General features: G+C 40.8%; 1 protein-coding gene across 3 annotated transcripts in view; it reads left to right on the plus strand.

Moving 5' to 3' along the window:
- flrt1a (fibronectin leucine rich transmembrane protein 1a) overlaps positions 1–13,231 on the plus strand; it is a 69,039-nt gene that overhangs the window by 22,101 nt on the left and 33,707 nt on the right. The window contains exon 1 of one of the 3 annotated variants that reach the window (XM_028595803.1): positions 5,842–6,071. The exons of the other annotated variants lie outside the window; for them this stretch is intronic. The gene's annotated coding sequence lies outside the window, so the exon portion shown is untranslated. Of the gene's footprint in view, positions 1–5,841; positions 6,072–13,231 lie in introns of those variants that run through there. 3 annotated transcript variants of the gene reach the window in all.

The raw sequence follows: 13,231 nt of genomic DNA on the forward strand, positions 1-13,231 counted from the left end.
CTACTCTTGTTTTCCCACTGGGTAGAGGAGCTATAAATTAAAGTGGGGAATTACTGCTAACTGTTGGAATAAATTAAGGCGCTTTTGCGTTTGTAAACACCGTCTGACTGCGTAATTACACTCCCACTCCCACTGCGACGCCATGGGGAGGGAGGATAAGGAAAGAAATGCAGCATAGATGGAGAGAGCAGTGGCAATGGGTGAGAGGAAAGATGAACAGTGTCAAAAGGCCAGTCAAATATTAAATTCACTCCTTTGCTGAGTACTGGAGACTGCCTTAAGGCACTCCTACAGATTAGGGGGGAAAGGTGACTTTGAACACCAGGATCTCAATCACCATATTGGTAATTGCATCTTAATGATATAAAGCAAAATACTGCAAACTACCTCAAAATAGCATTCCCAAACTACTGCAAACTGCTGTTTCCTCTGAAGTAGTCTGGATCAAAGGAGGTAGGCTACATTTTCAGGATAATTGCCTGACATGTCCCTCTCCTTCCACTCTCTGTGTGTTGCCGTTCTCAAACTCTGTTCATCTCAGGACAACACACTTTGAGCTAGCAAGCTACACACTGAAAATGACAAGTTTTGAACAAAATTTGGATGATGCAATGAGGCAGGCCTGCTTGGTTCTTTTGGGGAATGATTGTAAAGATTTACACAGAATGTGTTTAGGCATTTACTATCTGACTGGGACGTTTTGGGATCAGTTGGCGGGGATTGCTGTGGATGAAGTACACACGGAATTACAATGGTGAGTGCAAATTACATTTTTGTTTTTTTCAATATTTTATTTTCAGATTTCGATTTTACAACAGTGACAACACACAAAACAGAATATGTCACCACCATACAATACAGTACTTTATGGCTGTCAGTTTACAAAGTAACATTAGTCTCTCAGACAATATGTGACAATATTTAACATATCATATGTGAGGCAGAATACTGTATAGGTAGAAAGTATATACACATCTCTTACTCATCTATACAGACAGGTCCAGGTCATGGAATAATTTAGCAGTGAGCCAAATAAGGGCCCCAAATTCTCAAGAAGAGTTTGTTCTTCATATTAACCTTATGCAGGCGCAGCCTTTCCATCTGTATGATATACACCATTTCCTTAAGCCATTGTTTAAAACAGGGTGGATGGGTAGACTTCCAAGACAGGAGAGTGAGCTTCTTAGCAACCAGCATTGCTAGGTGCAGAGCGGCTTGTAAATCACGTGACAACTCCAAAGTTCCCGTAGAGCAACCAAAGATAGCATGTGCATGATCAGGCAGAATGTCTCTGGAATAGGCTTTAGAGAGCCAGCCGAAGATCTCTGTCCAGTAATTATATAGTGTAGGGCAGAACCAGAAAAGGTGTGCTAGTGATCCTTCAGCCGAAAGGATCAGATTTAGAAGACACTGATGGGAAGATGCGGTTCAGTTTTGTTTTTGAATAATGCAGTCCGTGCATCTCAATACTGGAATAGCCTCTATCTCGAGTTAATAGAAGAACAATGGATCCCTGGGTATGCTCACCATTTTAATGGCATTGACTCGTCCAATCGTGGATAAGGGTAGCATCCTCCAGGACTCAATATTTGCTTTCAGTTTTTCTACTGACTCCGTGCAGTTAAGTCTAAAGAGATGCTCTGGGTTCCGGGTCAACTTAAGTCCAAGATAAGTAAAACAATCCTTCACAACTCTGAAAGGTACATTTTTTAGGAATGCATCTGTGAGTTGATCTACTAACTGCATGAATTTGCTTTTCCCCCAATTAATAACATACCCAGAAATGTCTCCAAAGGAATTTATGTAATTTAATAGGATGGGACAGAGACTGCTGGGTCAGATTAACAGACACAGAGGTCGTCTGCATATAAAGCCACACGAGTCTCTGCGGCACCAAGCTTGATACCTTTAATGTCTGGGTGTTTCTTGATGCCAACTGCCTAGGGCTGTAATGTAATGTTAAAAAGCAGAGGAGACAAAGGGTTCCCTTTGCAGACACCACATTGCAGAGAGACCAGGCTGGATTTATCCCCATTTCTTAGTACAAAAGATTGTGGGTTGGTGTATAATATTTCGACCCATTCTATAAATTTATCACCAAAGCCAAAAGAGCAATTTACGTTTAACCATGTATCCAGCTAATTGAAATAGCTCACGTTACTGTATTGTGTGAACAGTTAACTTAATTTAATATTGTATGTGGCGTTTTCTTTCGCGGGGTGCAAATGTTCCATCAAAACAAGTTTCCTTCCCGAGACCATTTGCAGAGCCGCCGTCTCTGCTTCCAGAGCTTAGTGCCGCCCAATATGATTGTGATTGGTTTAAAGAAGTGCAAACAACCCAGAGCGTTTTTTCTCCTATCCCATGTGTTTGTGGTGTAGCCAGACCTTACTCCACTGCTCTGTGGAGATAGGTCTGGCAATGTGTATTCTATATCGATAACATTTCACTTCCGAGATTGTTCAGGTGCTCCCCGAAATTCCGCCAGATGTCCCTCATTTCGGCCGGATGTCCCTCCCATTCCGCTTTCTTTGTGTTGGCATTTTAAACTCTGGTGGATTTATGAGGACTATGGTTGGTTCCACCAAAACAAGTTCCTTCCTGAGGCTATTTTGCAGAGTCCCCTTTGCTCCGTGCGGAGCTTAGCACCGACCAAGACGATTTTAATTGGTTTAAAGAAATGCCCTTTAAACCAGAGCATGTTTTTCTCCCATCCCGGAATGCTCTGTGGACTAGACAGACCCTCCTCTGCAGCTCTGTAGAGGAAGGTCTGGCAATGTCTCTATCTCAGCACTGTTTAGGGATTCTTTACATATTTTAAGCGCTTGGGCCTTGTGCATTTTATTCTGAAGAAAAACCTGTTGAACATCACAAAACACTGAAGCCCTCACTCAATCTGCAGTCTAATTACAATATGGCCATGTTAATGGCAAATCACATTTAGCAGCACAATAGTTCATTGGATGGACTGAAAGCCACTTTATCACAAAAGGATCTTAACAGCTGGCTATAAACAAGATCCAGATACACTCGGCCTTCAAGGACAGTACCATCATCAGCCTGAGCGTATGGCAAACCACAGAGTTAGCCTGTATTATGAGGACCAGGTAAATTGAATTAGCACATTTGAAAACACCCACGTCAACCACTGACAAGCCATGCACTCAAACAAGGTTGTAGCCAGTACAACCCAACTGAAGTAGTAGTTCTTTCAGTGCTTCAGCGTGCAGCCCAGGCAGCTAAATAAATGAAGGACAGAGTCCATAAAGCTCAGCTCACCTTACTATATGATTTGTACAGCAGCTGTAAAAAATCTACACTCAGTCTGCAGAGTCACTAAAATGTCAGGACCTGCCAGCATGACAGTGATTGGACTTATCGACAGTGGTGGAAGAAGTATTCAGAACCTTTACTTAAGTACTATTACCACATTGCAGAAATACTCTGTTACAAGTAAAAGTCCTGCAAGTATGTAAGTTTCATCAGGAAAATGTACCTAAAGTATAAAAGTACTCAATGCAGAAAAATCCTCCCATTTTTAGAAACGATCAAAACAGTTCTGTCAATCAACTAAGCGTTTAATCGGCTAATCATTTCAGCTGGACTTATAGATATATATTGTTGGGTAGTTTCATTTTGAATGTGTTTTGGTGTGCAGCAATCATAATGTGTAAAGTAGCTAGTAATTAAAGCTGTCAGGTTAATGTAGTGGAGTAAAAAGTACAACATTTCTCTCTGAAATGTAGTGGAGTAATAGTAGAAAGTGGCATGAAAAGAAAAGACTCAAGTAAAGTACAAGTTTCTCAAATATGTACTTAAGGGCAGTTCTTGAGTAAATGTACTTGGTTACATTTCACCACTGCTTATCAATGACTTGCATGCACATAATGACCGATAGCTCCTCTGCTGTGACGGTGTAGTACAGTATATTTCTAGTATGTCTACATGTAAGGAGCGTTCACATTCAGCATCACGCGGTTTGCCAGGGGCATGTACCTTTGATAAGCAACTGTGACAACTACAAACTAGTCTGCTTACTCACCAACCCATACATAAAAATCACCTGTCACAACATTTTTAGGGAATTGTGGCAGCTTTAATGAAAAGGTTGCAGTTCTGTGACTCCACAGTGCATATATCATTCAGATTAGGAATATTTGGCTGCACATCCCCCGTGCATACCAGAGAGATGTCAAGCATAGAGACAAGGCCTGTCATAAGGCTGACAAATACCACTCCTCAAACGGGTTTAGTTTAGGTTAAAGACCTCCTTGCCTTTCTGTCTGGCTTCATCTCTCAGTGAGGAGAGCCACCCTTGTAGGTTATTTGCTCCAAACACCCAGTCTGTTCCCCTATCTGTTCAGAGGGCTAAGGTTATCATTTGGCCACGCTACAGCACTCTCGGATGTTACAGTAATTGTTTCTCTGAGAAACACTGATCATTTTAATGCACACACAAAATTACATCAAATGCATCGAGAGCACAGGAGAAATCGTTGAGTGGCTGCATTTTTCATTTTTCAAGGTCCTACTGAATCATTAATGTTATAGGCTGATGCTCTGCATTGCAATTATAAGAGTCACTGATCTTAGCCTTTATGTGTAAAATTCTGCTTTTCTACACAAATCACAAGCCTGGCTTCTCATTGAACATGATCGAGAGACATAAAACAATATCAAAACTGTAGAGACAGCACATTTTGCGTGTGCTTATATAAGTAGGGAAAGAGGTTAAAGCTGTGCCACACCTAATCACACTAGCTGATTCACGGAGTGCTCTCAAGCAGACAAGTTTTGGTTTTTGATGCACAACTGAAATGCAAGCAGCTGGTCTGAGCTTAGGGATTCACGACACTCTGTCCACACACGGCTCGGTTCCTCCCACGTGCGAGCCTTGGTCCACATCACTCCGGGGACTGGAGCAGATGTCCAACAAATTTGAGGACCATTTTGAAAATGCTCACTGTCTAGGCTCGGACTAACAGTGCCATGATTGGACAGAATCATAACTTGCCCAACACGCCGCGTAGATCAGAGTGGAACTCTAATTAAAAAATCTAAAAAACATCCATCAGCCTGACAAATAGGGAGTGAGACTAAGACCAGCCAGGGCAAAATATGTGGGCAACTGTTGTTTTTCCAGAATGCAAAAACGATTTTCTAGACAAAACCGCTGGGCACATGCATGGATGGATGGATGGATGGATGGATGGATAGATAGATAGATAGATAGATAGATAGATAGATAGATAGATAGATGTAGAGTTAATTTACATTTGATCTGTATAGCTTATTTTGTACAAGTTCCCACTGCAGTTAAAACCCAGCTGAGTGAAAGAAAGGGAAAGAGAGACTTGTGAAATATGCACCGTGTCTCACTGTTATTCAAAGGACACATAGAGGAAAGGCTTTCACAAATGCGTTCCAGCCTCCTCCTCCCTCTCTTTTAATCCTCTCCATCCTTTACGCCTCATTCTTTCTCTCCTCTGCTCCTCTTCTCCAGCCTCAGCCGGAAGATTGTAGCTCGAGATTTTTTTTCTTTCAGAAAATAAAACACATTTCAGCACCTCGGGTGCGATTTATTCAGTGCAAATAGCGGATATAGCTAAGGGACCGCACACTTTCTTTTTGCAAAGGTGCACGGATGAGCAAGCACGGACCGGTCCGGTGAGTAATTGACATAATAAGGCGCACAAGTTCGCCAGCGACTCGGGCACGTTTTATTTCTCAGTATTACCATACAGTATAGCCATGTAGTGCCGCAGCGGGGAGATAACCGGGCGGAGGGAGCAGTTACAGAGAGGAGACAGAGAGAGGGAGAGAGAGAAAAGGAGAGAAGGAGAGAGAGGAGCTGGCAGCACATGATCACACAGGCTATCCAGTCACTGATCAACTGGAGCATTCATAATTGCGCTTGCGACAACATATGGGAATACAACAAGGCGAGATTGTGGTCACACCTGCTTCTGGGTGACACCGGAGGACCCGTGCGGGAAAAAAGGGCGGCCAAATCTGAGGGACTTTGCATCAAACCCAGCCGAGAGAGAGCGTGGCATCCGAAGCACCATCCGGTAGGTGAGCCTTGATTGATGTGCACTGACTGCCAATATATGCTGTTCATCATCCGATCTGGCCAAAATAAAAATAAAAAATCATCCCGTCAGTGTTTTATTGCGCGTTATAGACCCAACTAGTATTTGACACACATTGTCTTAACAATCAGGTCTGTCTGTGAAACAATACGATCGTCCTTTTTGGCAAATATGCCAACCCCTTGATTAAGGATAGCCTACGTTTCTTTTTTCTCACTGAATTGCCGGCAGTCACATATATAAGCTTCTGGTTTTGAAGGCCCAGTCTGGATATAAATCCAAACAAAGGAGAATAGACAACATAAAAGCTACAGGGATTGGGCAGTGATGGGCATGCAAGAGAAAAAACAAACGGCATATTGAAGCCACAACATGTAAGTTTACAATTGTGATATTTCAAACACCTTTGCACTTGTAATGTATATTTAATGGAGTAAATGTCTCCATTTTAGAGCAATCAAAACAATGCTTCATCACTCATACACTTAAATAATATATAGCCTACTATTTTGGTTTAGGGTTAAATGATGACTGTAAAGTTGTTATGATGTGTACTGAATAAAATGAAGGCATACATGCGCACACACACACACACACACACACACACACACACACTGCTGGGTTCCCATTGACTTATCTGACTTGTGGATAGAATGACTGCATATATTACTCCTGCAGCAGTGCCTCCCACCATGAATGCCCATTAAATTGTCATTAAGTTGGTAAAACAGTTGGATGTAATAACGCTGCGAGCTGAAATCAAAACGACGTGCTGTAAATCTAAACGTGTAAAATAATAATAATTATTATTACATTATGTCATCAGTACAAAAATCAAGCCGTTTTTTTTTATGTAAATGTTCTGTCAATATCAACAATGGCTCTTTTTTTTTTGGGAGATGATGTCGACCAAATGCAGCCACGTTTTCTATGCAGCTCATTAAATAATCCTGTGTGCTGAATATCAGGATGAATGTAGATTTGGCAAAAACCCACAGAGGGTTCACTTCACAGAGGCGGAAACTAACAGGGTGATGAGGACTCGTGTGAATAAGAAACTGCAGAGGCTTGAGACATGCCCGCCACAATAACTTGATCTAACCTGTGCGCATGGCACACGGGCGATAGACAAACAGATGGCATCGCCAAAGGGATTCATCTTGCGAAAGTTGGAAAAGGTATTCCTGGATGGACTACCCTCTGACTCGCTGGCACCGAGGCCTGCGTCTGGCAGTAATGATGGCAGTCACGGTGAATGGCCTCGCTGATTACATCGCTCACTTTTATGACTTGCACACGCCTTTTAAAAAATAAATAAAAATCCACCTGTAGTTGCAGTGTAACTGTGAGCTGCAGAGTGTTGCTGAATTGATTTGCATGGCTTCATCATACATTAATAAATATGCAAGAAATTGAGGTTTGCAATTAGATGACCAGCTCAGGCGCAATGCAGCTTCTTCTAGGGCTATTAGATGACTGGGTCATTAACATGGTTATTGAATAGTGTGGTTTTGTAATTCATTCATTTGTAATTTAATTTATTTGTTGATTTGAAGTTAACTGTAGCTACTGCAAGACCACATCAGAGCATGGGGACACTGATTAATTTGGAGAGTACAATACTTTTTTATTATCTGTCAGAGACTGTACAGCAGTCCTGTTGGATTTTTCATTATGTGGCTGTAAATCCAGTTCTTTCACAGCGTAGCCATGGATGCTAGTTACAAACGTTTCTATGGCTGCAGTACTGAGCTGCCTTGTTGATTACTTCATTGAATTAAAGAAAAAACATTTAAAATCAGTATATTGTGTCAGTTGATGAATGTCTTTGGTAAGTAGCTATGTAATAAGCAGGATAATGTATTGGGAGCCATTCATTATTGCAATTCGTCTTGGGGCTTACTTTGGATAATGACCACCTCACTGTAAGTGTGCCTTACTTGGCAACCTGTAGCGGATCAGAGACCTGTGCTGTTGCTGCCAGTCTCAAATTATTAGTGCTCGTTTCAACTGGCTGTGAATGCGAGGTAACATTACTTACATTACTTATTCACATTATTGACGTTTGACTGATGGCTGGATCATTGTGTACTGATCTCTGTCAGATTAGTTTCAACACGTCACACAACATCAACATGGCTTTTTCGTGTAGAAATAGATCAAAACAGGCGAGAAAATGCTGCACCAAAGATTTCACAGAAACAAGAATACATTACGCCCTTAATACCATCATTCTCAGTGTTTCCACAAAACAAGCTCACAGAATCCGACAGACATGATGGCAGTTTCAGCCCAGCCGAGCTAGCTGCCCTCAGCGGCAGAACTCTTTGCTCACACTGGGAATATTAGAACTTTCTGTCTTTAAAACATTACAGCATAGCCATTATATTTATGACAGCACGGTCATTATAGGAATGACAGCTTTCCTGCTACCCATTGTTGCCATTACAGCTGAAAAAATGATGGTTTGCAGTGTCTGTGGTGGGCAGTAGGTGGAAACCTGTCAGAACAAACTGGAGGTGGAATGAGCAGCAGGATTAAAACAGCTCATGAAAATAACTTCAGTTTGATTTTGACGGAAAGCACCTATACTCACTATTCACTCACATTGCTAATTGCAAGGTAAGTCATTCCGAGAATCCCACTGTGCTATTTTCAATGCCAAAGTGGTAAAACAATGCTGATTAAGGAGATGCATAAGTACTAATTAGTACTGCTCAGTAACAAAAGGGGAAATGTATGAGCTTATAGGTATAACAAGGACCGTTTATTTAATTATCATTAAGTAGTGTACACCTACATTCATCTGGTTGAACAGATAAAGTTGTAGATTTTCAGCAACCTTTTAGCCTCTTTGAGAGATCTAATTTCTGCAATATGTCTGTGGGCTTACACCTGTTTCTAAGGAATTTGTCATATTTTAACAGCATTTTGCATCCAACTGTTTTTGTTGTTTTTAATGAAAGCCGTTGTTAAGCCACTTGCCATTTGCAACAGAAACACAGTCCCTCTCTTCTCCACGGTGAAAGCATTAGAGGGGAGGGAGGAAAGGGAAGGGAGGGCTTTCTGGAACCATTGGGGCCTTTGGTGTTGGTACCCTTGCCACAGGCCTGCACTTAGCTGGACAGCCTCTCTTTGGCCGTGACCACAAATTAATTAGTTGTACATTTGCAGGGTAAACAGCACGCTGAACCACTGCTGACAAAACTGAGGTTCATTGGATCAGTGTTGGCTGGGAGACAAGAAAGGGGCAGCTTGTGACAGGATGTGTCTCTATACCACCAGCTAATCAAGCATCTCCATAGCCCAGTCTTAGCTCACTCTCCACTCACAACATCCGTCTTTCTCTTTTTCATGTTGCAATTTTTTTCATTCAGATGATAAATACCTATTAACTTAATTTACATGTAAATGAAGGTATTACATCATCTCCTTTGTGCGACTTTTTGAGCATCCATTAGTGTATTTCATTGGAGAAGAGTTGGCAACGCTGTCTTTCGTGGATTTATCCAGACATTTATTGTAAACTTCCTGCCATCCTGTGCAGCAGACGCCTGAGTTTTATGAGAGCTATTTATTTGGCAGAACGGGAGTGGCGATATCAGCACATGCACTCCAAACCGAAATCCTTCCAAGGCAAATAAACTACAAATGGACATGAAAACATTTCCAATTGTTCCCTAATTGCTGTTGATTGTTGTAATGCTGATTGCAAATTAGAATGAAATATGATATATAATTAATCAATATTAACCACCACAAAGGTCTAAATATAAAACAGTATGTGGTCTTTACTGCATTTGTGTGCGAGGTAATTCATAGAATAGCAGGTTTGGTAAACTCAAACACAATCCTGTACAGCAGTTAAAGCCATCCATTCTCTACACTGGCTTTATTTCTGCAGCTTAGTGTGTCATTTAACAGCCACCTAACACAAAAAGTCTTTTCAGATGCTGCGATGCATTTAAACATGTCATTTGACATTTTGTTTCCAATAATCAAAATGTAATGAACTCAAGCACTGAAAGCATGCAAATAGACCTTAAGTATACCACATATTACACAATGCATGGTGTAACCTGTTTTGACATGAAAAGAGACACATATATTCACATATCTTACAACTGAGAGAAAACATAGTCCACCTTTATTTGAGCGGACTGATATGGATGTTCATAAACAGGGAATCAGTTCATTAAGATGTCACCGGGAAGAGCAGTAAATACCAAAGCTGGTCAAGAAGTTAAAACCCTTCAAAAACAATGACATGGCTCCAAATTCATCCAGCCAGACAATGGGGGAGAGATCTCGGTTTTGATACCTCTCAATACGGACAACACCCTTGACTCAATATCACATGTTTATGCCCGTTTTGTATGTTTTTTTTCCTCCAGTTTGACCTGGTCAGGGTGTTTGAAGCCTGATGGGTCAGTTGTTTCTTCAGCTTCTTGTAGGTATTGATGGTTCATTGGAGCGGCATGGCTCACATTATGCTTCTGTATAGATGTTGCAGCCTTTAGCTCGATAAAACGTGGGATTGCAGGGGCCTAGATCAGTGATTCCCAACCAGGGGTTCTCATACACCAGGGGTTATGTGGGTACACTTGCTAGGGGGTAGTGGAAAGATTGCAGAGTGGTTAAAAAAAAGAAAAAGATGATCACATTATGATTTGATTTAACATGTACAAATTGAGTGTAACACCTGATACCAAGTGTTACAATTGAGAGTGCATTCATCTATTTAACAACAGAGAAGAAAAGTTGTTGAAATAGTTAAAAAAAAAAAAAAAAGGGATAGATGTTGAAATAATTTGCTAAAAGTAATCGATAAACGGTTGAATAGATGAGTGAAATATATAGATAAATGGTTGAAATAGTTCAAATGAATGAAACCGTTAAAATAATTGTAATAATTCCCACTTTTATATAATGAATAGTATTCAGTGACAATCACTTTAAACACATTTGAAATATTAGGGCTGGTGAAGGTCCATCTAGTTGGGAACCACAGGATGATAACCACCAGTGCTTGCCTGCTGTCTAACTGCTCTAACAGCCAGGCCTACAGTACATAGACACTCCTTATAGATCCGACTCATCAGATCACAGGCTTTGGTAAATATTGCAAACAAGATTGTGAGGTTCAAGCTCACATTCTAATATTGAATCTAAGCCAGTGCAGGTGCAAAGATGAGAGATGATGACAATTTCATGATACAACTACAAAGAGCAGACAGGAACTGCTCTCCCTCCCCTGCTATGCTTCAGTCTCGCTGTGTGTGCCGTGCATATCTTTCCCTGATTACATTGGCTGTGGTGCTGATATAACCATTTACTGTGGTTTGAGGCTAAAGAAACACAGCTTCCTGCATTCATTTTGTCTTTTTCGAGTATTCAGAATGTCTGCCTTTTTTTTTTTTTTTCTTTTTACAGAAGAGAAAAACTCTTGATGCCTCGGTCTTTTCCAAACACGACGGTGCAAGCAACGAGCAACCGAGGAGCTATACTTGGGCTGTGCATGCAGAGTGACCAGTTCATCTGTAGATGAAAGCCATGCGCAGATGAAAGCTGCGCAAGGATGTAGGGTCGTCATTGCATTGACATAGTCCAATATGTGGCATTACTTTTAAAAGTGGTATCCTTGAGTCTGTGACTTGAACGTGCAATAACAATAGCTGTTGGAACAGACATCAATAGCTTGAAGCTGCTTGTGAGAGTGTACTGAGCTGGAATAAAATCACAATTCTTCTGACTCAAAAGAGCCTGTGTTGCTCTACCACAGGCAATGTTATTTCCTCCTTCTGCCATGTTGACAGACTGAAAAAGCAAGCTGCATCATCACTCAATTTTCATTTTGTCTTTCATTTAAGGAACAGGCTCTACAGTATAGGTACATTGATGCAGAAGACACGATAAATCAAACCTTCTGCCTGCTTGTTGGTGCACGCTTTTCCCATTGGAAATATGTTCTTCTAGCAACTTAATTTGCTCTGCGCTACACATTCACACCGACATCTTTTAAACAATATGTAGCTTGAAACAGCTTCAATACAACATGGAGCACAACTACTGTATGTAAAAATATGGTTTATCTGAGTATAATAGCAAGATCTCTGACAATACAGTCCCATGCGCCCTTGATAAAATGTTTCTGCTTGTACACATACATACTGGGTGGATTTGTGAAATATTGCTTATGTTGTGTTAATCTAATAACTCTTATTGTGTAACACAGGGGAGAATGGAGTTTGAGGCCTAAAGTAAGGTGAACAATGAACATGCTGATAATTATTATTTGCATGAATTGTAATTAAAAAAACAGACATTTAGAAATCTAAAATGCAAAACACCAGCAGTGAATGGTGGTTTTCCTTTTCTATGTTAAGGCTGTAAATGAGACACGAAAGAAGCTTTCTGGGGCCCAATAGTATTGACATTTGTAGACACTAATGCGTTTAAATCCAGCAAAAGGCACAGAATGTGTCTTCCAGAGATTTAGTGATCTGTTAAACCCTCTTGTACTGTAAATCAGTGTCTTATGAAATGCCCAAGCATTCATTCTCAGTGTTGTTTGTTAGTAATGGAGCTGTATCTGACGTGTTGACAAAAATACACGCAAATTCAGTAAACTGTCAGAATCACTGAGTAGAGTGCCGCTCAATTGCAAACCTTTGTATGGCCCAAATGTATTAAATATTGATGTTTCCCATGAGGTGGAATATGAGTGAGTTGTATAGTATCTGCATGCGTGATGCCTGGTCGTGTAACATGAAAGGCTTCAAGAAATCTATTAATCTGTAAATCTGCTGCAGCAGAGCAAAGAATATCAAGTAACTTAATGTCAAATCCAATGTACAGTATGTGCTGATATAGAGTATTTCAAACACACACATGCTGCTGACACCTTTCTTAGAGTTAACTAAGCTGAAATGTTCCCTGTGCCGCGCTGTGACTGCAGTTTGATTGATGGTCCAAAAGTCAGAGAGAGAAGCCATGACATCAGATTTTGTACACTGTGTTGTTTAGTGCAGCATGCTCCATAAAGGGGTTCACAATAGTCCTCATTCATCATACAAGAGTAGAAAACAAGCATTTTTTAAATGGACTGTTCGTTTTTCTACTGTTTACTAGTAATTGTA

Source organism: Perca flavescens, chromosome 13 (genome assembly GCF_004354835.1).
Source record: "Perca flavescens isolate YP-PL-M2 chromosome 13, PFLA_1.0, whole genome shotgun sequence".
NCBI classification, from domain to species: Eukaryota; Metazoa; Chordata; class Actinopteri; order Perciformes; family Percidae; genus Perca; species Perca flavescens.